General features: G+C 46.7%; 8 non-coding genes and 34 pseudogenes across 8 annotated transcripts; all 42 read right to left on the reverse strand.

The window, feature by feature from the left end:
- Positions 1–56: 56 nt before the first annotated feature.
- On the reverse strand, positions 57–175 carry LOC148800271 (5S ribosomal RNA; annotated as a pseudogene).
- A 354-nt stretch (positions 176–529) lies between these two features.
- On the reverse strand, positions 530–648 carry LOC148800272 (5S ribosomal RNA; annotated as a pseudogene).
- Positions 649–1,002: 354 nt separating this feature from the next.
- LOC148800273 (5S ribosomal RNA) lies at positions 1,003–1,121 on the reverse strand (annotated as a pseudogene).
- A 354-nt stretch (positions 1,122–1,475) lies between these two features.
- Positions 1,476–1,594, reverse strand: LOC148800274 (5S ribosomal RNA; annotated as a pseudogene).
- Positions 1,595–1,948: 354 nt separating this feature from the next.
- On the reverse strand, positions 1,949–2,067 carry LOC148800275 (5S ribosomal RNA). The gene has a single exon (XR_016069666.1). It is a non-coding gene; the product is annotated as a 5S ribosomal RNA (ribosomal RNA).
- A 368-nt stretch (positions 2,068–2,435) lies between these two features.
- Positions 2,436–2,552, reverse strand: LOC148800276 (5S ribosomal RNA; annotated as a pseudogene).
- Positions 2,553–2,905: 353 nt separating this feature from the next.
- Positions 2,906–3,024, reverse strand: LOC148800277 (5S ribosomal RNA; annotated as a pseudogene).
- A 354-nt stretch (positions 3,025–3,378) lies between these two features.
- On the reverse strand, positions 3,379–3,497 carry LOC148800278 (5S ribosomal RNA; annotated as a pseudogene).
- A 357-nt stretch (positions 3,498–3,854) lies between these two features.
- Positions 3,855–3,973, reverse strand: LOC148800279 (5S ribosomal RNA; annotated as a pseudogene).
- Positions 3,974–4,327: 354 nt separating this feature from the next.
- On the reverse strand, positions 4,328–4,446 carry LOC148800280 (5S ribosomal RNA; annotated as a pseudogene).
- A 354-nt stretch (positions 4,447–4,800) lies between these two features.
- LOC148800281 (5S ribosomal RNA) lies at positions 4,801–4,919 on the reverse strand (annotated as a pseudogene).
- A 354-nt stretch (positions 4,920–5,273) lies between these two features.
- Positions 5,274–5,392, reverse strand: LOC148800282 (5S ribosomal RNA; annotated as a pseudogene).
- Positions 5,393–5,747: 355 nt separating this feature from the next.
- On the reverse strand, positions 5,748–5,866 carry LOC148800283 (5S ribosomal RNA). The gene has a single exon (XR_016075639.1). It is a non-coding gene; the product is annotated as a 5S ribosomal RNA (ribosomal RNA).
- Positions 5,867–6,220: 354 nt separating this feature from the next.
- LOC148800284 (5S ribosomal RNA) lies at positions 6,221–6,339 on the reverse strand (annotated as a pseudogene).
- Positions 6,340–6,693: 354 nt separating this feature from the next.
- On the reverse strand, positions 6,694–6,812 carry LOC148800285 (5S ribosomal RNA; annotated as a pseudogene).
- Positions 6,813–7,166: 354 nt separating this feature from the next.
- LOC148800286 (5S ribosomal RNA) lies at positions 7,167–7,285 on the reverse strand (annotated as a pseudogene).
- Positions 7,286–7,638: 353 nt separating this feature from the next.
- LOC148800287 (5S ribosomal RNA) lies at positions 7,639–7,757 on the reverse strand (annotated as a pseudogene).
- Positions 7,758–8,111: 354 nt separating this feature from the next.
- On the reverse strand, positions 8,112–8,230 carry LOC148800288 (5S ribosomal RNA; annotated as a pseudogene).
- Positions 8,231–8,584: 354 nt separating this feature from the next.
- On the reverse strand, positions 8,585–8,703 carry LOC148800289 (5S ribosomal RNA; annotated as a pseudogene).
- A 354-nt stretch (positions 8,704–9,057) lies between these two features.
- On the reverse strand, positions 9,058–9,176 carry LOC148800290 (5S ribosomal RNA; annotated as a pseudogene).
- Positions 9,177–9,530: 354 nt separating this feature from the next.
- Positions 9,531–9,649, reverse strand: LOC148800291 (5S ribosomal RNA; annotated as a pseudogene).
- Positions 9,650–9,996: 347 nt separating this feature from the next.
- LOC148800292 (5S ribosomal RNA) lies at positions 9,997–10,115 on the reverse strand. The gene has a single exon (XR_016070625.1). It is a non-coding gene; the product is annotated as a 5S ribosomal RNA (ribosomal RNA).
- A 355-nt stretch (positions 10,116–10,470) lies between these two features.
- Positions 10,471–10,589, reverse strand: LOC148800293 (5S ribosomal RNA; annotated as a pseudogene).
- A 354-nt stretch (positions 10,590–10,943) lies between these two features.
- Positions 10,944–11,062, reverse strand: LOC148800294 (5S ribosomal RNA). The gene has a single exon (XR_016073700.1). It is a non-coding gene; the product is annotated as a 5S ribosomal RNA (ribosomal RNA).
- Positions 11,063–11,416: 354 nt separating this feature from the next.
- Positions 11,417–11,535, reverse strand: LOC148800295 (5S ribosomal RNA; annotated as a pseudogene).
- Positions 11,536–11,890: 355 nt separating this feature from the next.
- On the reverse strand, positions 11,891–12,009 carry LOC148800296 (5S ribosomal RNA; annotated as a pseudogene).
- A 353-nt stretch (positions 12,010–12,362) lies between these two features.
- Positions 12,363–12,481, reverse strand: LOC148800297 (5S ribosomal RNA; annotated as a pseudogene).
- Positions 12,482–12,835: 354 nt separating this feature from the next.
- Positions 12,836–12,954, reverse strand: LOC148800298 (5S ribosomal RNA; annotated as a pseudogene).
- A 354-nt stretch (positions 12,955–13,308) lies between these two features.
- Positions 13,309–13,427, reverse strand: LOC148800299 (5S ribosomal RNA; annotated as a pseudogene).
- Positions 13,428–13,774: 347 nt separating this feature from the next.
- LOC148800300 (5S ribosomal RNA) lies at positions 13,775–13,893 on the reverse strand. The gene has a single exon (XR_016070626.1). It is a non-coding gene; the product is annotated as a 5S ribosomal RNA (ribosomal RNA).
- A 355-nt stretch (positions 13,894–14,248) lies between these two features.
- LOC148800301 (5S ribosomal RNA) lies at positions 14,249–14,367 on the reverse strand (annotated as a pseudogene).
- Positions 14,368–14,721: 354 nt separating this feature from the next.
- LOC148800302 (5S ribosomal RNA) lies at positions 14,722–14,840 on the reverse strand. Its single transcript, XR_016073701.1, has one exon. It is a non-coding gene; the product is annotated as a 5S ribosomal RNA (ribosomal RNA).
- A 354-nt stretch (positions 14,841–15,194) lies between these two features.
- Positions 15,195–15,313, reverse strand: LOC148800303 (5S ribosomal RNA; annotated as a pseudogene).
- A 355-nt stretch (positions 15,314–15,668) lies between these two features.
- LOC148800304 (5S ribosomal RNA) lies at positions 15,669–15,787 on the reverse strand (annotated as a pseudogene).
- Positions 15,788–16,142: 355 nt separating this feature from the next.
- On the reverse strand, positions 16,143–16,261 carry LOC148800305 (5S ribosomal RNA; annotated as a pseudogene).
- A 354-nt stretch (positions 16,262–16,615) lies between these two features.
- Positions 16,616–16,734, reverse strand: LOC148800306 (5S ribosomal RNA; annotated as a pseudogene).
- A 354-nt stretch (positions 16,735–17,088) lies between these two features.
- On the reverse strand, positions 17,089–17,207 carry LOC148800307 (5S ribosomal RNA; annotated as a pseudogene).
- Positions 17,208–17,561: 354 nt separating this feature from the next.
- LOC148800308 (5S ribosomal RNA) lies at positions 17,562–17,680 on the reverse strand (annotated as a pseudogene).
- Positions 17,681–18,027: 347 nt separating this feature from the next.
- Positions 18,028–18,146, reverse strand: LOC148800309 (5S ribosomal RNA). The gene has a single exon (XR_016070627.1). It is a non-coding gene; the product is annotated as a 5S ribosomal RNA (ribosomal RNA).
- Positions 18,147–18,501: 355 nt separating this feature from the next.
- On the reverse strand, positions 18,502–18,620 carry LOC148800310 (5S ribosomal RNA; annotated as a pseudogene).
- A 354-nt stretch (positions 18,621–18,974) lies between these two features.
- On the reverse strand, positions 18,975–19,093 carry LOC148800311 (5S ribosomal RNA). Its single transcript, XR_016073702.1, has one exon. It is a non-coding gene; the product is annotated as a 5S ribosomal RNA (ribosomal RNA).
- Positions 19,094–19,447: 354 nt separating this feature from the next.
- Positions 19,448–19,566, reverse strand: LOC148800312 (5S ribosomal RNA; annotated as a pseudogene).
- Positions 19,567–19,662: the final 96 nt, after the last annotated feature.

Below are 19,662 nucleotides of genomic sequence, written 5' to 3' on the forward strand. Positions count from 1 at the left end.
CCGAAACAACAAATGGAATTTGCAAATACAAATCAAAATAAAATATTAATAAAATTGGGGTGCAACACGAGGACTTCCCAAGAGGTCACCCGTCCTAGTACTACTCTCGGCCAAGCACGTTTAACTTCAGAGTTCTGATGGGATCCGGTGCATTAGTGCTAGTATGGACGCACCCATTTAATTCATTCTCGCTTAGATCTTTATGCACTATCTTGCTCCCCTCCATTAATTGTTTTAGACTTGAAAAAACTGTGTATGCCGCCTTCCTCCCTTGGTAACCGTGCACAAGCTTTTACGTGAGCGGAGTGTTTGCTTTTCAGATCTGCCGCACCGCCGGATAGATGCAATACTATCACGGGGCCCACAATGCATGACGAATGCCGAAAGCCCGGTTCTTGCACCGTTCCCATTCAGTAATGACGATCGTGCCACAAGTGGTCCGAGTATCCGACGCGTTGTTTACAGTTGTCACGCCGAAACAACAAATGGAATTTGCAAATACAAATCAAAATAAAATATTAATAAAATTGGGGTGCAACACGAGGATTTCCCACGAGGTCACCCATCCTAGTACTACACTCGGCCAAGCACGCTTAACTTCGGTGTGCTGATGGGATCCGGTGCATGAGTGCTGGTATGATCGCACCCATTTAATTCATGCTCGCTTAGATCTTTATGCAGTATCTTGCTCCCCTCCATTAATTGTTTTAGACTTGAAAAAACTGTGTATGCCGCCTTCCTCCCTTGGTAACCGTGCACAAGCTCCTACGTGAGCGGAGTGTTTGCTTTTCAGATCTGCCGCACCCCCGGATAGATGCAATACTATCACGGGGCCCAGAATGCATGACGAATGCCGAAAGCCCGGTTCTTGCACTGTTCCCATTCAGTAATGACGATCGTGCCGCAAGTGGTCCGAGTATCCGACGCGTTGTTTCCAGTTGTCTCGCCGAAACAACAAATGGAATTTGCAAATACAAATCAAAATAAAATATTAATAAAATTGGGGTGCAACACGAGGATTTCCCACGAGGTCACCCATCCTATTACTACACTCGGCCAAGCACGCTTAACATCGGTGTGCTGATGGGATCCGGTGCATGAGTGCTGGTATGATCGCACCCATTTAATTCATGCTCGCTTAGATCTTTATGCAGTATCTTGCTCCCCTCCATTAATTGTTTTAGACTTGAAAAAACTGTGTATGCCGCCTTCCTCCCTTGGTAACCGTGCACAAGCTCCTACGTGAGCGGAGTGTTTGCTTTTCAGATCTGCCGCACCGCCGGATAGATGCAATACTATCATGGGGCCCACAATGCATGACGAATGCCGAAAGCCCGGTTCTTGCACCGTTCCCATTCAGTAATGACGATCGTGCCACAAGTGGTCCGAGTATCCGACGCGTTCTTTACAGTTGTCACGCCGAAACAACAAATGGAATTTGCAAATGCAAATCAAAATAAAATATTAATAAAATTGGGGTGCAACACGAGGATTTCCCACGAGGTCACCCATCCTAGTACTACACTCGGCCAAGCACGCTTAACTTCGGTGTGCTGATGGGATCCGGTGCATGAGTGCTGGTATGATCGCACCCATTTAATTCATGCTCGCTTAGATCTTTATGCAGTATCTTGCTCCCCTCCATTAATTGTTTTAGACTTGAAAAAACTGTGTATGCCGCCTTCCTCCCTTGGTAACCGTGCACAAGCTCCTACGTGAGCGGAGTGTTTGTTTTTCAGATCTGCCGCACCGCCGGATAGATGCAATACTATCACGGGGCCCACAATGCATGACGAATGCCGAAAGCCCGGTTCTTGCACCGTTCCCATTCAGTAATGACGATCGTGCCCCAAGTGGTCCGAGTATCCGACGCGTTGTTTCCAGTTGTCTCGCCGAAACAACAAATGGAATTTGCAAATACAAATCAAAATAAAATATTAATAAAATTGGGGTGCAACACGAGGACTTCCCAAGAGGTCACCCGTCCTAGTACTACTCTCGGCCAAGCACGTTTAACTTCAGAGTTCTGATGGGATCCGGTGCATTAGTGCTGGTATGATCGCACCCATTTAATTCATGCTCGCTTAGATTTTTATGCACTATTTTGCTCCCCTCCATTAATTGTTTTAGACTTGAAAAAAATGTGTATGCAGCCTTCCTCCCTTGGTAACCATGCACAAGCTCCTACGTGAGCGGAGTGTTTGTTTTTCAGATCTGCCGCACCCCCGGATAAATGCAATACTATCGCGGGGCCCACAATGCACGGCGAATGCCAAAAGCACGGTTTTTGCACGGTTCCCATTCTGTAATGACGATCGTGCCGCAAATGGTCCGAGTATCCGACGCGTTGTTTCCAGTTGTCTCGCCGAAACAACAAATGGAATTTGCAAATACGGTTCCCATTCTGTAATGACGATCGTGCCGCAAATGGTCCGAGTATCCGACGCGTTGTTTCTAGGAGGTCACCCTTCCTAGAAATACTCTCGCCCAAGCACGCTTAACTTCGGAGTTCTGATGGGATCCGGTGCATTAGTGCTGGTATGATCGCACCCGCAAATTCATGCTCGCTTAGATCTTTATGCACTATCTTGCTCCCCTCCATTAATTGTTTTAGACTTGAAAAAACTGTGTATGCCGCATTCCTCCCTTGGTAACCGTGCACAAGCTACTACGTGAGCGGAGTGTTTGCTTTTCAGATCTGCCGCACCGCCGGATAGATGCAATACTATCACGGGGCCCACAATGCATGACGAATGCCGAAAGCCCGGTTCTTGCACCGTTCCCATTCAGTAATGACGATCGTGCCGCAAGTGGTCCGAGTATCCGACGCGTTGTTTCCAGTTGTCTCGCCGAAACAACAAATGGAATTTGCAAATACAAATCAAAATAAAATATTAATAAAATTGGGGTGCAACACGAGGACTTCCCAGGAGGTCACCCATCCTAGTACTACACTCGGCCAAGCACGCTTAACTTCGGTGTGCTGATGGGATCCGGTGCATTAGTGCTGGTATGATCGCACCCGTTTAATTCAAGCTCGCTTAGATCTTTATGCACTATCTTGCTCCCCTCCATTAATTGTTTTAGACTTGAAAATAGTGTGTATGTAGCCTTCCTCACTTGGTAACCGTGCACAAGCTCCTACATGAACGGAGTGTTTGCTTTTCAGATCAGCGCACCCCCGGATAAATGCAATACTATCGCGGGCCCCACAATGCACGACGAATGCTAAAAGCCCGGTTTTTGCACGGTTCCTATTCAGTAATGACGATCGTGCCGCAAATGGTCCGAGTATCCGACGCGTTGTTTCCAGTTGTCTCGCCGAAACAACAAATGGAATTTGCAAATACGAAATAAAAATAAAATATTAATAAAATTGGGGTGCAACACGAAGACTTCCCAGGAAGTCACCCATCCTACTAGTACTCTCGCCCAAGCACGCTAAACTTCGAAGTTCTGATGGGATCCGGTGCATTAGTGCTGGTATGATCGCACCCATTTAATTCACGTTCGCTTAGATCCTTTTGCACTATCTTGCTCCCCTCCAATAATTGTTTTAGACTTGAAAAAACTGTGTATGCCGCCGCCTTCCTCCCTTGGTAACCATGCACAAGCTCCTACGTGAGCGGAGTGTTTGCTTTTCAGATCTGCCGCACCCCCGGATAGAAGCAATACTATCACGGGGCCCAGAATGCATGACGAATGCCGAAAGCCCGGTTCTTGCACCGTTCCCATTCAGTAATGACGATCGTGCCGCAAGTGGTCCGAGTATCCGACGCGTTGTTTCTAGTTGTCTCGCCGAAACAACAAATGGAATTTGCAAATACAAATCAATATAAAATATTAATAAAATTGGGGTGCAACACGAGGATTTCCCACGAGGTCACCCATCCTAGTACTACACTCGGCCAAGCACGCTTAACTTCGGTGTGCTGATGGGATCCGGTGCATGAGTGCTGGTATGATCGCACCCATTTAATTCATGCTCGCTTAGATCTTTTTGCAGTATCTTGCTCCCATCCATTAATTGTTTTAGACTTGAAAAAACTGTGTATGCCGCCTTCCTCCCTTGGTAACCGTGCACAAGCTCCTACGTGAGCGGAGTGTTTGCTTTTCAGATCTGCCGCACCGCCGGATAGATGCAATACTATCATGGGGCCCACAATGCATGACGAATGCCGAAACCCCGGTTCTTGCACCGTTCCCATTCAGTAATGACGATCGTGCCACAAGTGGTCCGAGTATCCGACGCGTTGTTTCCAGTTGTCTCGCCGAAACAACAAATGGAATTTGCAAATACAAATCAAAATAAAATATTAATAAAATTGGGGTGCAACACGAGGACTTCCCAAGAGGTCACCCGTCCTAGTACTACTCTCGGCCAAGCACGTTTAACTTCAGAGTTCTGATGGGATCCGGTGCATTAGTGCTAGTATGAACGCACCCATTTAATTCATTCTCGCTTAGATCTTTATGCACTATCTTGCTCCCCTCCATTAATTGTTTTAGACTTGAAAAAACTGTGTATGCCGCCTTCCTCCCTTGGTAACCGTGCACAAGCTTTTACGTGAGCGGAGTGTTTGCTTTTCAGATCTGCCGCACCACCGGATAGATGCAATACTATCACGGGGCCCACAATGCATGACGAATGCCGAAAGCCCGGTTCTTGCACCGTTCCCATTCAGTAATGACGACCGTGCCGCAAGTGGTCCGAGTATCCGACGCGTTGTTTCCAGTTGTCTCGCCGAAACAACAAATGGAATTTGCAAATACAAATCAAAATAAAATATTAATAAAATTGGGGTGCAACACGAGGACTTCCCAGGAGGTCACCCATCCTAGTACTACACTCGGCCAAGCACGCTTAACTTCGGTGTGCTGATGGGATCCGGTGCATTAGTGCTGGTATGATCGCACCCGTTTAATTCATGTTCGCTTAGATCTTTATGCACTATTTTGCTCCCCTCCATTAATTGTTTTAGACTTGAAAATAGTGTGTATGTAGCCTTCCTCACTTGGTAACCGTGCACAAGCTCCTACATGAGCGGAGTGTTTGCTTTTTCTATCTGCGCACCCCCGGATAAATGCAATACTATCGCGGGCCCCACAATGCACGACGAATGCCAAAAGCCCGGTTTTTGCACGGTTCCTATTCAGTAATGACGATCATGCCGCAAATGGTCCGAGTATCCGACGCGTTGTTTCCAGTTGTCTCGCCGAAACAACAAATGGAATTTGCAAATACGAAATAAAAATAAAATATTAATAAAATTGGGGTGCAACACGAAGACTTCCCAGGAGGTCACCCATCCTACTAGTACTCTCGCCCAAGCACGCTTAACTTCATAGTTCTGATGGGATCCGATACATTAGTGCTGGTACGATCGCACCTGTTTAACTCATGCTCGCTTAGATCTTTAAGCACTATCTTGCTCCCCTCCAGTAATTGTTTTAGACTTCAAAAAACTGTGTATGCAGCTTTCCCCCCTTGGTAACCGTGCACAAGTTCCTACGTGAGCGGAGTGTTTGCTTTTCAGATCTGCCGCAACCCCCGGATAGATGCAATACTATCGCGGGGCCAACAATGCATGACGAATGCCGAAAGCCCGGTTATTGCACCGTTCCCATTCAGTAATGACGATCGTCCCGCGAGTGGTCCGAGTATCCGACGCGTTGTCTCCAGTTGTCTCGCCGAAACAACAAATGAAATTTGCAAATACAAATCAAAATAATATATTAATAAAATTGGGATGCAACACGAGGACTTCCCTGGAGGTCACCCATCCTAATACTACTCTCGCCCAAGCACGCTTAACTTCGGAGTTCTGATGGGATCCGGTGCATTAGTGCTGGTGTGATCGCACCCGTTTAATTCATTCTCGTTTAGATCTTTATGCACTATTTTGCTCCCCTCCATTAATTGTTTTAGACTTGAAAAAAGTTTGTATGCAGCCTTCCTCCCATGGTAACCGTGCACAAGCTCTTACGTGAGCGGAGTGTTTGTTTCTCAGATCTGCCGCACCCCCGGATAGATGCAATATTATTGCGGGGCTGACAATGCATGACGAATGCCGAAAGCCCGGTTCTTGCACCGTTCCCATTCAGTAAAGACGATCGTCCCGCAAGTGGTCCGAGTATCCGACGCGTTGTTTACAGTTGTCACGCCGAAACAACAAATGGAATTTGCAAATACAAATCAAAATAAAATATTAATAAAATTGGGGTGCAACACGAGGATTTCCCACGAGGTCACCCATCCTAGTACTACACTCGGCCAAGCACGCTTAACTTCGGTGTGCTGATGGGATCCGGTGAATGAGTGCTGGTATGATCGCACCCATTTAATTCATGCTCGCTTAGATCTTTATGCAGTATCTTGCTCCCCTCCATTAATTGTTTTAGACTTGAAAAAACTGTGTATGCCGCCTTCCTCCCTTGGTAACCGTGCACAAGCTCCTACGTGAGTGGAGTGTTTGTTTTTCAGATCTGCCGCACTGCCGGATAGATGCAATACTATCACGGGGCCCACAATGCATGACGAATGCCGAAAGCCCGGTTCTTGCACCGTTCCCATTCAGTAATGACGATCGTGCCACAAGTGGTCCGAGTATCCGACGCGTTGTTTCCAGTTGTCTCGCCGAAACAACAAATGGAATTTGCAAATACAAATCAAAATAAAATATTAATAAAATTGGGGTGCAACACGAGGACTTCCCAAGAGGTCACCCGTCCAAGTACTACTCTCGGCCAAGCACGTTTAACTTCAGAGTTCTGATGGGATCCGGTGCATTAGTGCTAGTATGAACGCACCCATTTAATTCATTCTCGCTTAGATCTTTATGCACTATCTTGCTCCCCTCCATTAATTGTTTTAGACTTGAAAAAACTGTGTATGCCGCCTTCCTCCCTTGGTAACCGTGCACAAGCTTTTACGTGAGCGGAGTGTTTGCTTTTCAGATCTGCCGCACCGCCGGATAGATGCAATACTATCACGGGGCCCACAATGCATGACGAATGCCGAAAGCCCGGTTCTTGCACCGTTCCCATTCAGTAATGACGATCGTGCCGCAAGTGGTCCGAGTATTCGACGCGTTGTTTCCAGTTGTCTCGCCGAAACAACAAATGGAATTTGCAAATACAAATCAAAATAAAATATTAATAAAATTGGGGTGCAACACGAGGACTTCCCAGGAGGTCACCCATCCTAGTACTACACTCGGCCAAGCACGCTTAACTTCGGTGTGCTGATGGGATCCGGTGCATTAGTGCTGGTATGATCGCACCCGTTTAATTCATGCTCGCTTAGATCTTTATGCACTATATTGCTCCCCTCCATTAATTGTTTTGGACTTGAAAATAGTGTGTATGTAGCCTTCCTCACTTGGTAACCGTGCACAAGCTCCTACATGAGCGGAGTGTTTGCTTTTTATATCTGCGCACCCCCGGATAAATGCAATACTATCGCGGGCCCCACAATGCACGATGAATGCCGAAAGCCCGGTTCTTGCACCGTTCCCATTCAGTAAAGACGATCGTCCCGCAAGTGGTCCGAGTATCCGACGCGTTGTTTACAGTTGTCACGCCGAAACAACAAATGGAATTTGCAAATACAAATCAAAATAAAATATTAATAAAATTGGGGTGCAACACGAGGATTTCCCACGAGGTCACCCATCCTAGTACTACACTCGGCCAAGCACGCTTAACTTCGGTGTGCTGATGGGATCCGGTGAATGAGTGCTGGTATGATCGCACCCATTTAATTCATGCTCGCTTAGATCTTTATGCAGTATCTTGCTCCCCTCCATTAATTGTTTTAGACTTGAAAAAACTGTGTATGCCGCCTTCCTCCCTTGGTAACCGTGCACAAGCTCCTACGTGAGCGGAGTGTTTGTTTTTCAGATCTGCCGCACTGCCGGATAGATGCAATACTATCACGGGGCCCACAATGCATGACGAATGCCGAAAGCCCGGTTCTAGCACCGTTCCCATTCAGTAATGACGATCGTGCCACAAGTGGTCCGAGTATCCGACGCGTTGTTTCCAGTTGTCTCGCCGAAACAACAAATGGAATTTGCAAATACAAATCAAAATAAAATATTAATAAAATTGGGGTGCAACACGAGGACTTCCCAAGAGGTCACCCGTCCAAGTACTACTCTCGGCCAAGCACGTTTAACTTCAGAGTTCTGATGGGATCCGGTGCATTAGTGCTAGTATGAACGCACCCATTTAATTCATTCTCGCTTAGATCTTTATGCACTATCTTCCTCCCTTCCATTAATTGTTTTAGACTTGAAAAAACTGTGTATGCCGCCTTCCTCCCTTGGTAACCGTGCACAAGCTTTTACGTGAGCGGAGTGTTTGCTTTTCAGATCTGCCGCACCGCCGGATAGATGCAATACTATCACGGGGCCCACAATGCATGACGAATGCCGAAAGCCCGGTTCTTGCACCGTTCCCATTCAGTAATGACGATCGTCCCGCAAGTGGTCCGAGTATCCGACGCGTTGTTTACAGTTGTCACGCCGAAACAACAAATGGAATTTGCAAATACAAATCAAAATAAAATATTAATAAAATTGGGGTGCAACACGAGGATTTCCCACGAGGTCACCCATCCTAATACTACACTCGGCCAAGCACGCTTAACTTCGGTGTGCTGATGGGATCCGGTGCATGAGTGCTGGTATGATCGCACCCATTTAATTCATGCTCGCTTAGATCTTTATGCAGTATCTTGATCCCCTCCATTAATTGTTTTAGACTTGAAAAAACTGTGTATGCCGCCTTCCTCCCTTGGTAACCGTGCACAAGCTCCTACGTGAGCGGAGTGTTTGCTTTTCAGATCTGCCGCACCGCCGGATTGATGCAATACTATCACGGGGCCCACAATGCATGACGAATGCCGAAAGCCCGGTTGTTGCACCGTTCCCATTCAGTAATGACGATCGTGCCACAAGTGGTCCGAGTATCCGACGCGTTGTTTCCAGTTGTCTCGCCGAAACAACAAATGGAATTTGCAAATACAAATCAAAATAAAATATTAATAAAATTGGGGTGCAACACGAGGACTTCCCAAGAGGTCACCCGTCCTAGTACTACTCTCGGCCAAGCACGTTTAACTTCAGAGTTCTGATGGGATCCGGTGCATTAGTGCTAGTATGGACGCACCCATTTAATTCATTCTCGCTTAGATCTTTATGCACTATCTTGCTCCCCTCCATTAATTGTTTTAGACTTGAAAAAACTGTGTATGCCGCCTTCCTCCCTTGGTAACCGTGCACAAGCTTTTACGTGAGCGGAGTGTTTGCTTTTCAGATCTGCCGCACCGCCGGATAGATGCAATACTATCACGGGGCCCACAATGCATGACGAATGCCGAAAGCCCGGTTCTTGCACCGTTCCCATTCAGTAATGACGATCGTGCCACAAGTGGTCTGAGTATCCGACGCGTTGTTTACAGTTGTCACGCCGACACAACAAATGGAATTTGCAAATACAAATCAAAATAAAATATTAATAAAATTGGGGTGCAACACGAGGATTTCCCACGAGGTCACCCATCCTAGTACTACACTCGGCCAAGCACGCTTAACTTCGGTGTGCTGATGGGATCCGGTGCATGAGTGCTGGTATGATCGCACCCATTTAATTCATGCTCGCTTAGATCTTTATGCAGTATCTTGCTCCCCTCCATTAATTGTTTTAGACTTGAAAAAACTGTGTATGCAGCCTTCCTCCCTTGGTAACCGTGCACAAGCTCCTACGTGAGCGGAGTGTTTGCTTTTTAGATCTGCCGCACCACTGGAATACTATCGCGGGGCCCACAATGCACGACGAATGCCAAAAGCCCGGTTCTTGCATGGTTCCAATTCAGTAATGACGGTCGTGCCGCAAATGGTCCGAGTATTCGGCACGTTGTTTGCGTTTGTCTCGCCGAAACGACAAATGGAATTTGCAAACACGATATCGAAATAGAATATTAATAAAATTGGGGTGCAACACGAGGACTTCCCAAGAGGTCACCCATCCTACTACTACTCTCGCCCAAGCACACTTAACTTCGGAGTTCTGATGGGATCCGGTGCGTTAGTGCTTGTCTGATCGCACCCGTTTAATTCATGCTCGCTTAGATCTTTATGCACTCTCTTGCTCCCCTCCATTAATTGTTTTAGACTTGAAAAAATTGTGTATGCAGCCTTCCTCCCTTAGTAACCGTGCACAAGCTCCTACGTGGGTGGAGTGTTTGTTTTTCAGATCTGCCGCACCTCCGGATAGATGCAATACTATCGCGGGGCCCACAATGCATGACGAATGCCAAAAGCCCGGTTTTTGCACGGTTCCCATTCAGTAATGACGATCGTGCCGCAAATGGTCCGAGTATCCGACGCGTTGTTTGCGTTTGTCTCGCCGAAACGACAAATGGAATTTGCAAATACGATATCGAAATAAAATATTAATAAAATTGGGGTGCAACACGAGGACTTCCCAGAAGGTCACCCATCCTACTAGTACTCTCGCCCAAGCACGCTTAACTTCGGAGTTCTGATGGGATCCGATACATTAGTGCTGGTACGATCGCACCTGTTTAACTCATGCTCGCTTAGATCTTTAAGCACTATCTTGCTCCCCTCCATTAATTGTTTTAGACTTCAAAAAACTGTGTATGCAGCTTTCCCCCCTTGGTAACCGTGCACAAGCTCCTACGTGAGCGGAGTGTTTGCTTTTCAGATCTGCCGCAACCCCGGATAGATGCAATACTATCGCGGGGCCAACAATGCATGACGAATGCCGAAAGCCCGGTTATTGCACCGTTCCCATTCAGTAATGACGATCGTCCCGCGAGTGGTCCGAGTATCCGACGCGTTGTTTCCAGTTGTCTCGCCGAAACAACAAATGTAATTTGCAAATACAAATCAAAATAATATATTAATAAAATTGGGATGCAACACGAGGACTTCCCTGGAGGTCACCCATCCTAGTACTACTCTCGCCCAAGCACGCTTAACTTCGGAGTTCTGATGGGATCCGGTGCATTAGTGCTGGTGTGATCGCACCCGTTTAATTCATTCTCGTTTAGATCTTTATGCACTATTTTGCTCCCCTCCATTAATTGTTTTAGACTTGAAAAAATTTTGTATGCAGCCTTCCTCCCTTGGTAACCGTGCACAAGCTCTTACGTGAGCGGAGTGTTTGTTTCTCAGATCTGCCGCACCCCCGGATAGATGCAATACTATTGCGGGGCTGACAATGCATGACGAATGCCGAAAGCCCGGTTCTTGCACCGTTCCCATTCAGTAATGACGATCGTCCCGCAAGTGGTCCGAGTATCCGACGCGTTGTTTACAGTTGTCACGCCGAAACAACAAATGGAATTTGCAAATACAAATCAAAATAAAATATTAATAAAATTGGGGTGCAACACGAGGACTTCCCAGGAGATCACCCATCCTAATACTACTCTCGTTCAAGCATGCTTAACTTCGGTGTGCTGATGGGATCCGGTGCATTAGTGCTGGTATGATCGCACCCATTTAATTCATGCTCGCTTAGATCTTTATGCACTATTTTGCTCCCCTCCATTAATTGTTTTAGACTTGAAAAAAATGTGTATGCAGCCTTCTTCCCTTGGTAACCGTGCACAAGCTCCTACGTGAGCGGAGTGTTTGTTTTTCAGATCTGCAGCACCCCCGGATAAATGCAATACTATCGCGGGGCCCACAATGCACGACGAATGCCAAAAGCACGGTTTTTGCACGGTTCCCATTCTGTAATGACGATCGTGCCGCAAATGGTCCGAGTATCCGACGCGTTGTTTCCAGTTGTCTCGCCGAAACAACAAATGGAATTTGCAAATACGAAATCAAAATAAAATATTAATAAAATTGAGGTGCAACAAGAGGACTTCCCAGGAGGTCACCCTTCCTAGAAATACTCTCGCCCAAGCACTCTTAACTTCGGAGTTCTGATGGGATCCGGTGCATTAGTGCTGGTATGATCGCACCCGCTTAATTCATGCTCGCTTAGATCTTTATGCACTATCTTGCTCCCCTCCATTAATTGTTTTAGACTTGAAAAAACTGTGTATGCCGCCTTCTTCCCTTGGTAACCGTGCACAAGCTACTACGTGAGCGGAGTGTTTGCTTTTCAGATCTGCAGCACCCCCGGATAGATGCAATACTATCACGAGGCCCACAATGCATGACGAATGCCGAAAGCCCGGTTCTTGCACCGTTCCCATTCAGTAATGACGATCGTGCCGCAAGTGGTCCGAGTATCCGACGCTTTGTTTCCAGTTGTCTCGCCGAAACAACAAATGGAATTTGCAAATACAAATAAAAAAAAATATTAATAAAATTGGGGTGCAACACGAGGATTTCCCACGAGGTCACCCATCCTAATACTACACTCGGCCAAGCACGCTTAACTTCGGTGTGCTGATGGGATCCGGTGCATGAGTGCTGGTATGATCGCACCCATTTAATTCATGCTCGCTTAGATCTTTATGCAGTATCTTGATCCCCTCCATTAATTGTTTTAGACTTGAAAAAACTGTGTATGCCGCCTTCCTCCCTTGGTAACCGTGCACAAGCTCCTACGTGAGCGGAGTGTTTGCTTTTCAGATCTGCCGCACCGCCGGATTGATGCAATACTATCACGGGGCCCACAATGCATGACGAATGCCGAAAGCCCGGTTGTTGCACCGTTCCCATTCAGTAATGACGATCGTGCCACAAGTGGTCCGAGTATCCGACGCGTTGTTTCCAGTTGTCTCGCCGAAACAACAAATGGAATTTGCAAATACAAATCAAAATAAAATATTAATAAAATTGGGGTGCAACACGAGGACTTCCCAAGAGGTCACCCGTCCTAGTACTACTCTCGGCCAAGTACGTTTAACTTCAGAGTTCTGATGGGATCCGGTGCATTAGTGCTAGTATGGACGCACCCATTTAATTCATTCTCGCTTAGATCTTTATGCACTATCTTGCTCCCCTCCATTAATTGTTTTAGACTTGAAAAAACTGTGTATGCCGCCTTCCTCCCTTGGTAACCGTGCACAAGCTTTTACGTGAGCGGAGTGTTTGCTTTTCAGATCTGCCGCACCGCCGGATAGATGCAATACTATCACGGGGCCCACAATGCATGACGAATGCCGAAAGCCCGGTTCTTGCACCGTTCCCATTCAGTAATGACGATCGTGCCACAAGTGGTCCGAGTATCCGACGCGTTGTTTACAGTTGTCACGCCGAAACAACAAATGGAATTTGCAAATACAAATCAAAATAAAATATTAATAAAATTGGGGTGCAACACGAGGATTTCCCACGAGGTCACCCATCCTAGTACTACACTCGGCCAAGCACGCTTAACTTCGGTGTGCTGATGGGATCCGGTGCATGAGTGCTGGTATGATCGCACCCATTTAATTCATGCTCGCTTAGATCTTTATGCAGTATCTTGCTCCCCTCCATTAATTGTTTTAGACTTGAAAAAACTGTGTATGCAGCCTTCCTCCCTTGGTAACCGTGCACAAGCTCCTACGTGAGCGGAGTGTTTGCTTTTTAGATCTGCCGCACCACTGGAATACTATCGCGGGGCCCACAATGCACGATGAATGCCAAAAGCCCGGTTCTTGCATGGTTCCAATTCAGTAATGACGGTCGTGCCGCAAATGGTCCGAGTATTCGGCACGTTGTTTGCGTTTGTCTCGCCGAAACGACAAATGGAATTTGCAAACACGATATCGAAATAAAATATTAATAAAATTGGGGTGCAACACGAGGACTTCCCAAGAGGTCACCCATCCTACTACTACTCTCGCCCAAGCACACTTAACTTCGGAGTTCTGATGGGATCCGGTGCGTTAGTGCTTGTCTGATCGCACCCGTTTAATTCATGCTCGCTTAGATCTTTATGCACTCTCTTGCTCCCCTCCATTAATTGTTTTAGACTTGAAAAAATTGTGTATGCAGCCTTCCTCCCTTAGTAACCGTGCACAAGCTCCTACGTGGGTGGAGTGTTTGTTTTTCAGATCTGCCGCACCTCCGGATAGATGCAATACTATCGCGGGGCCCACAATGCATGACGAATGCCAAAAGCCCGGTTTTTGCACGGTTCCCATTCAGTAATGACGATCGTGCCGCAAATGGTCCGAGTATCCGACGCGTTGTTTGCGTTTGTCTCGCCGAAACGACAAATGGAATTTGCAAATACGATATCGAAATAAAATATTAATAAAATTGGGGTGCAACACGAGGACTTCCCAGAAGGTCACCCATCCTACTAGTACTCTCGCCCAAGCACGCTTAACTTCGGAGTTCTGATGGGATCCGATACATTAGTGCTGGTACGATCGCACCTGTTTAACTCATGCTCGCTTAGATCTTTAAGCACTATCTTGCTCCCCTCCATTAATTGTTTTAGACTTCAAAAAACTGTGTATGCAGCTTTCCCCCCTTGGTAACCGTGCACAAGCTCCTACGTGAGCGGAGTGTTTGCTTTTCAGATCTGCCGCAACCCCGGATAGATGCAATACTATCGCGGGGCCAACAATGCATGACGAATGCCGAAAGCCCGGTTATTGCACCGTTCCCATTCAGTAATGACGATCGTCCCGCGAGTGGTCCGAGTATCCGACGCGTTGTTTCCAGTTGTCTCGCCGAAACAACAAATGTAATTTGCAAATACAAATCAAAATAATATATTAATAAAATTGGGATGCAACACGAGGACTTCCCTGGAGGTCACCCATCCTAGTACTACTCTCGCCCAAGCACGCTTAACTTCGGAGTTCTGATGGGATCCGGTGCATTAGTGCTGGTGTGATCGCACCCGTTTAATTCATTCTCGTTTAGATCTTTATGCACTATTTTGCTCCCCTCCATTAATTGTTTTAGACTTGAAAAAATTTTGTATGCAGCCTTCCTCCCTTGGTAACCGTGCACAAGCTCTTACGTGAGCGGAGTGTTTGTTTCTCAGATCTGCCGCACCCCCGGATAGATGCAATACTATTGCGGGGCTGACAATGCATGACGAATGCCGAAAGCCCGGTTCTTGCACCGTTCCCATTCAGTAATGACGATCGTCCCGCAAGTGGTCCGAGTATCCGACGCGTTGTTTACAGTTGTCACGCCGAAACAACAAATGGAATTTGCAAATACAAATCAAAATAAAATATTAATAAAATTGGGGTGCAACACGAGGACTTCCCAGGAGATCACCCATCCTAATACTACTCTCGTTCAAGCATGCTTAACTTCGGTGTGCTGATGGGATCCGGTGCATTAGTGCTGGTATGATCGCACCCATTTAATTCATGCTCGCTTAGATCTTTATGCACTATTTTGCTCCCCTCCATTAATTGTTTTAGACTTGAAAAAAATGTGTATGCAGCCTTCTTCCCTTGGTAACCGTGCACAAGCTCCTACGTGAGCGGAGTGTTTGTTTTTCAGATCTGCAGCACCCCCGGATAAATGCAATACTATCGCGGGGCCCACAATGCACGACGAATGCCAAAAGCATGGTTTTTGCACGGTTCCCATTCTGTAATGACGATCGTGCCGCAAATGGTCCGAGTATCCGACGCGTTGTTTCCAGTTGTCTCGCCGAAACAACAAATGGAATTTGCAAATACGAAATCAAAATAAAATATTAATAAAATTGAGGTGCAACAAGAGGACTTCCCAGGAGGTCACCCTTCCTAGAAATACTCTCGCCCAAGCACTCTTAACTTCGGAGTTCTGATGGGATCCGGTGCATTAGTGCTGGTATGATCGCACCCGCTTAATTCATGCTCGCTTAGATCTTTATGCACTATCTTGCTCCCCTCCATTAATTGTTTTAGACTTGAAAAAACTGTGTATGCCGCCTTCTTCCCTTGGTAACCGTGCACAAGCTACTACGTGAGCGGAGTGTTTGCTTTTCAGATCTGCAGCACCCCCGGATAGATGCAATACTATCACGAGGCCCACAATGCATGACGAATGCCGAAAGCCCGGTTCTTGCACCGTTCCCATTCAGTAATGACGATCGCGCCGCAAGTGGTCCGAGTATCCGACGCGTTGTTTCCAGTTGTCTCGCCGAAACAACAAATGGAATTTGCAAATACGAAATCAAAATAAAATATTAATAAAATTGAGGTGCAACATGAGGACTTCCCAGGAGGTCACCCATCCTAGAACTACTCTCGCCCAAGCACGCTAAACTTCGGAGTTCTGATGGGATCCGGTGCATTAGTGCTGGTATGATCGAACCCATTTAATTCACGTTCGCTTAGATCCTTTTGCACTATCTTGCTCCCCTCCATTAATTGTTTTAGACTTGAAAAAACTGTGTATACCGCCTTCCTCCCTTGGTAACCGTGCACAAGCTCCTACGTGAGCGGAGTGTTTGCTTTTCAGATCTGCCGCACCCCCGGATAGATGCAATACTATCACGGGGCCCAGAATGCATGACGAATGCCGAAAGCCCGGTTCTTGCACCGTTCCCATTCAGTAATGACGATCGTGCCGCAAGTGGTCCGAGTATCCGACGCTTTGTTTCCAGTTGTCTCGCCGAAACAACAAATGGAATTTGCAAATACAAATAAAAAAAAAATATTAATAAAATTGGGGTGCAACACGAGGATTTCCCACGAGGTCACCCATCCTAATACTACACTCGGCCAAGCACGCTTAACTTCGGTGTGCTGATGGGATCCGGTGCATGAGTGCTGGTATGATCGCACCCATTTAATTCATGCTCGCTTAGATCTTTATGCAGTATCTTGATCCCCTCCATTAATTGTTTTAGACTTGAAAAAACTGTGTATGCCGCCTTCCTCCCTTGGTAACCGTGCACAAGCTCCTACGTGAGCGGAGTGTTTGCTTTTCAGATCTGCCGCACCGCCGGATTGATGCAATACTATCACGGGGCCCACAATGCATGACGAATGCCGAAAGCCCGGTTGTTGCACCGTTCCCATTCAGTAATGACGATCGTGCCACAAGTGGTCCGAGTATCCGACGCGTTGTTTCCAGTTGTCTCGCCGAAACAACAAATGGAATTTGCAAATACAAATCAAAATAAAATATTAATAAAATTGGGGTGCAACACGAGGACTTCCCAAGAGGTCACCCGTCCTAGTACTACTCTCGGCCAAGTACGTTTAACTTCAGAGTTCTGATGGGATCCGGTGCATTAGTGCTAGTATGGACGCACCCATTTAATTCATTCTCGCTTAGATCTTTATGCACTATCTTGCTCCCCTCCATTAATTGTTTTAGACTTGAAAAAACTGTGTATGCCGCCTTCCTCCCTTGGTAACCGTGCACAAGCTTTTACGTGAGCGGAGTGTTTGCTTTTCAGATCTGCCGCACCGCCGGATAGATGCAATACTATCACGGGGCCCACAATGCATGACGAATGCCGAAAGCCCGGTTCTTGCACCGTTCCCATTCAGTAATGACGATCGTGCCACAAGTGGTCCGAGTATCCGACGCGTTGTTTACAGTTGTCACGCCGAAACAACAAATGGAATTTGCAAATACAAATCAAAATAAAATATTAATAAAATTGGGGTGCAACACGAGGATTTCCCACGAGGTCACCCATCCTAGTACTACACTCGGCCAAGCACGCTTAACTTCGGTGTGCTGATGGGATCCGGTGCATGAGTGCTGGTATGATCGCACCCATTTAATTCATGCTCGCTTAGATCTTTATGCAGTATCTTGCTCCCCTCCATTAATTGTTTTAGACTTGAAAAAACTGTGTATGCAGCCTTCCTCCCTTGGTAACCGTGCACAAGCTCCTACGTGAGCGGAGTGTTTGCTTTTTAGATCTGCCGCACCACTGGAATACTATCGCGGGGCCCACAATGCACGATGAATGCCAAAAGCCCGGTTCTTGCATGGTTCCAATTCAGTAATGACGGTCGTGCCGCAAATGGTCCGAGTATTCGGCACGTTGTTTGCGTTTGTCTCGCCGAAACGACAAATGGAATTTGCAAACACGATATCGAAATAAAATATTAATAAAATTGGGGTGCAACACGAGGACTTCCCAAGAGGTCACCCATCCTACTACTACTCTCGCCCAAGCACACTTAACTTCGGAGTTCTGATGGGATCCGGTGCGTTAGTGCTTGTCTGATCGCACCCGTTTAATTCATGCTCGCTTAGATCTTTATGCACTCTCTTGCTCCCCTCCATTAATTGTTTTAGACTTGAAAAAATTGTGTATGCAGCCTTCCTCCCTTAGTAACCGTGCACAAGCTCCTACGTGGGTGGAGTGTTTGTTTTTCAGATCTGCCGCACCTCCGGATAGATGCAATACTATCGCGGGGCCCACAATGCATGACGAATGCCAAAAGCCCGGTTTTTGCACGGTTCCCATTCAGTAATGACGATCGTGCCGCAAATGGTCCGAGTATCCGACGCGTTGTTTGCGTTTGTCTCGCCGAAACGACAAATGGAATTTGCAAATACGATATCGAAATAAAATATTAATAAAATTGGGGTGCAACACGAGGACTTCCCAGAAGGTCACCCATCCTACTAGTACTCTCGCCCAAGCACGCTTAACTTCGGAGTTCTGATGGGATCCGATACATTAGTGCTGGTACGATCGCACCTGTTTAACTCATGCTCGCTTAGATCTTTAAGCACTATCTTGCTCCCCTCCATTAATTGTTTTAGACTTCAAAAAACTGTGTATGCAGCTTTCCCCCCTTGGTAACCGTGCACAAGCTCCTACGTGAGCGGAGTGTTTGCTTTTCAGATCTGCCGCAACCCCGGATAGATGCAATACTATCGCGGGGCCAACAATGCATGACGAATGCCGAAAGCCCGGTTATTGCACCGTTCCCATTCAGTAATGACGATCGTCCCGCGAGTGGTCCGAGTATCCGACGCGTTGTTTCCAGTTGTCTCGCCGAAACAACAAATGTAATTTGCAAATACAAATCAAAATAATATATTAATAAAATTGGGATGCAACACGAGGACTTCCCTGGAGGTCACCCATCCTAGTACTACTCTCGCCCAAGCACGCTTAACTTCGGAGTTCTGATGGGATCCGGTGCATTAGTGCTGGTGTGATCGCACCCGTTTAATTCATTCTCGTTTAGATCTTTATGCACTATTTTGCTCCCCTCCATTAATTGTTTTAGACTTGAAAAAATTTTGTATGCAGCCTTCCTCCCTTGGTAACCGTGCACAAGCTCTTACGTGAGCGGAGTGTTTGTTTCTCAGATCTGCCGCACCCCCGGATAGATGCAATACTATTGCGGGGCTGACAATGCATGACGAATGCCGAAAGCCCGGTTCTTGCACCGTTCCCATTCAGTAATGACGATCGTCCCGCAAGTGGTCCGAGTATCCGACGCGTTGTTTACAGTTGTCACGCCGAAACAACAAATGGAATTTGCAAATACAAATCAAAATAAAATATTAATAAAATTGGGGTGCAACACGAGGACTTCCCAGGAGATCACCCATCCTAATACTACTCTCGTTCAAGCATGCTTAACTTCGGTGTGCTGATGGGATCCGGTGCATTAGTGCTGGTATGATCGCACCCATTTAATTCATGCTCGCTTAGATCTTTATGCACTATTTTGCTCCCCTCCATTAATTGTTTTAGACTTGAAAAAAATGTGTATGCAGCCTTCTTCCC

This window comes from Nelumbo nucifera, chromosome 4 (assembly GCF_055504915.1).
Source record: "Nelumbo nucifera cultivar China Antique chromosome 4, China Antique-T2T, whole genome shotgun sequence".
Taxonomy (NCBI): domain Eukaryota; kingdom Viridiplantae; phylum Streptophyta; class Magnoliopsida; order Proteales; family Nelumbonaceae; genus Nelumbo; species Nelumbo nucifera.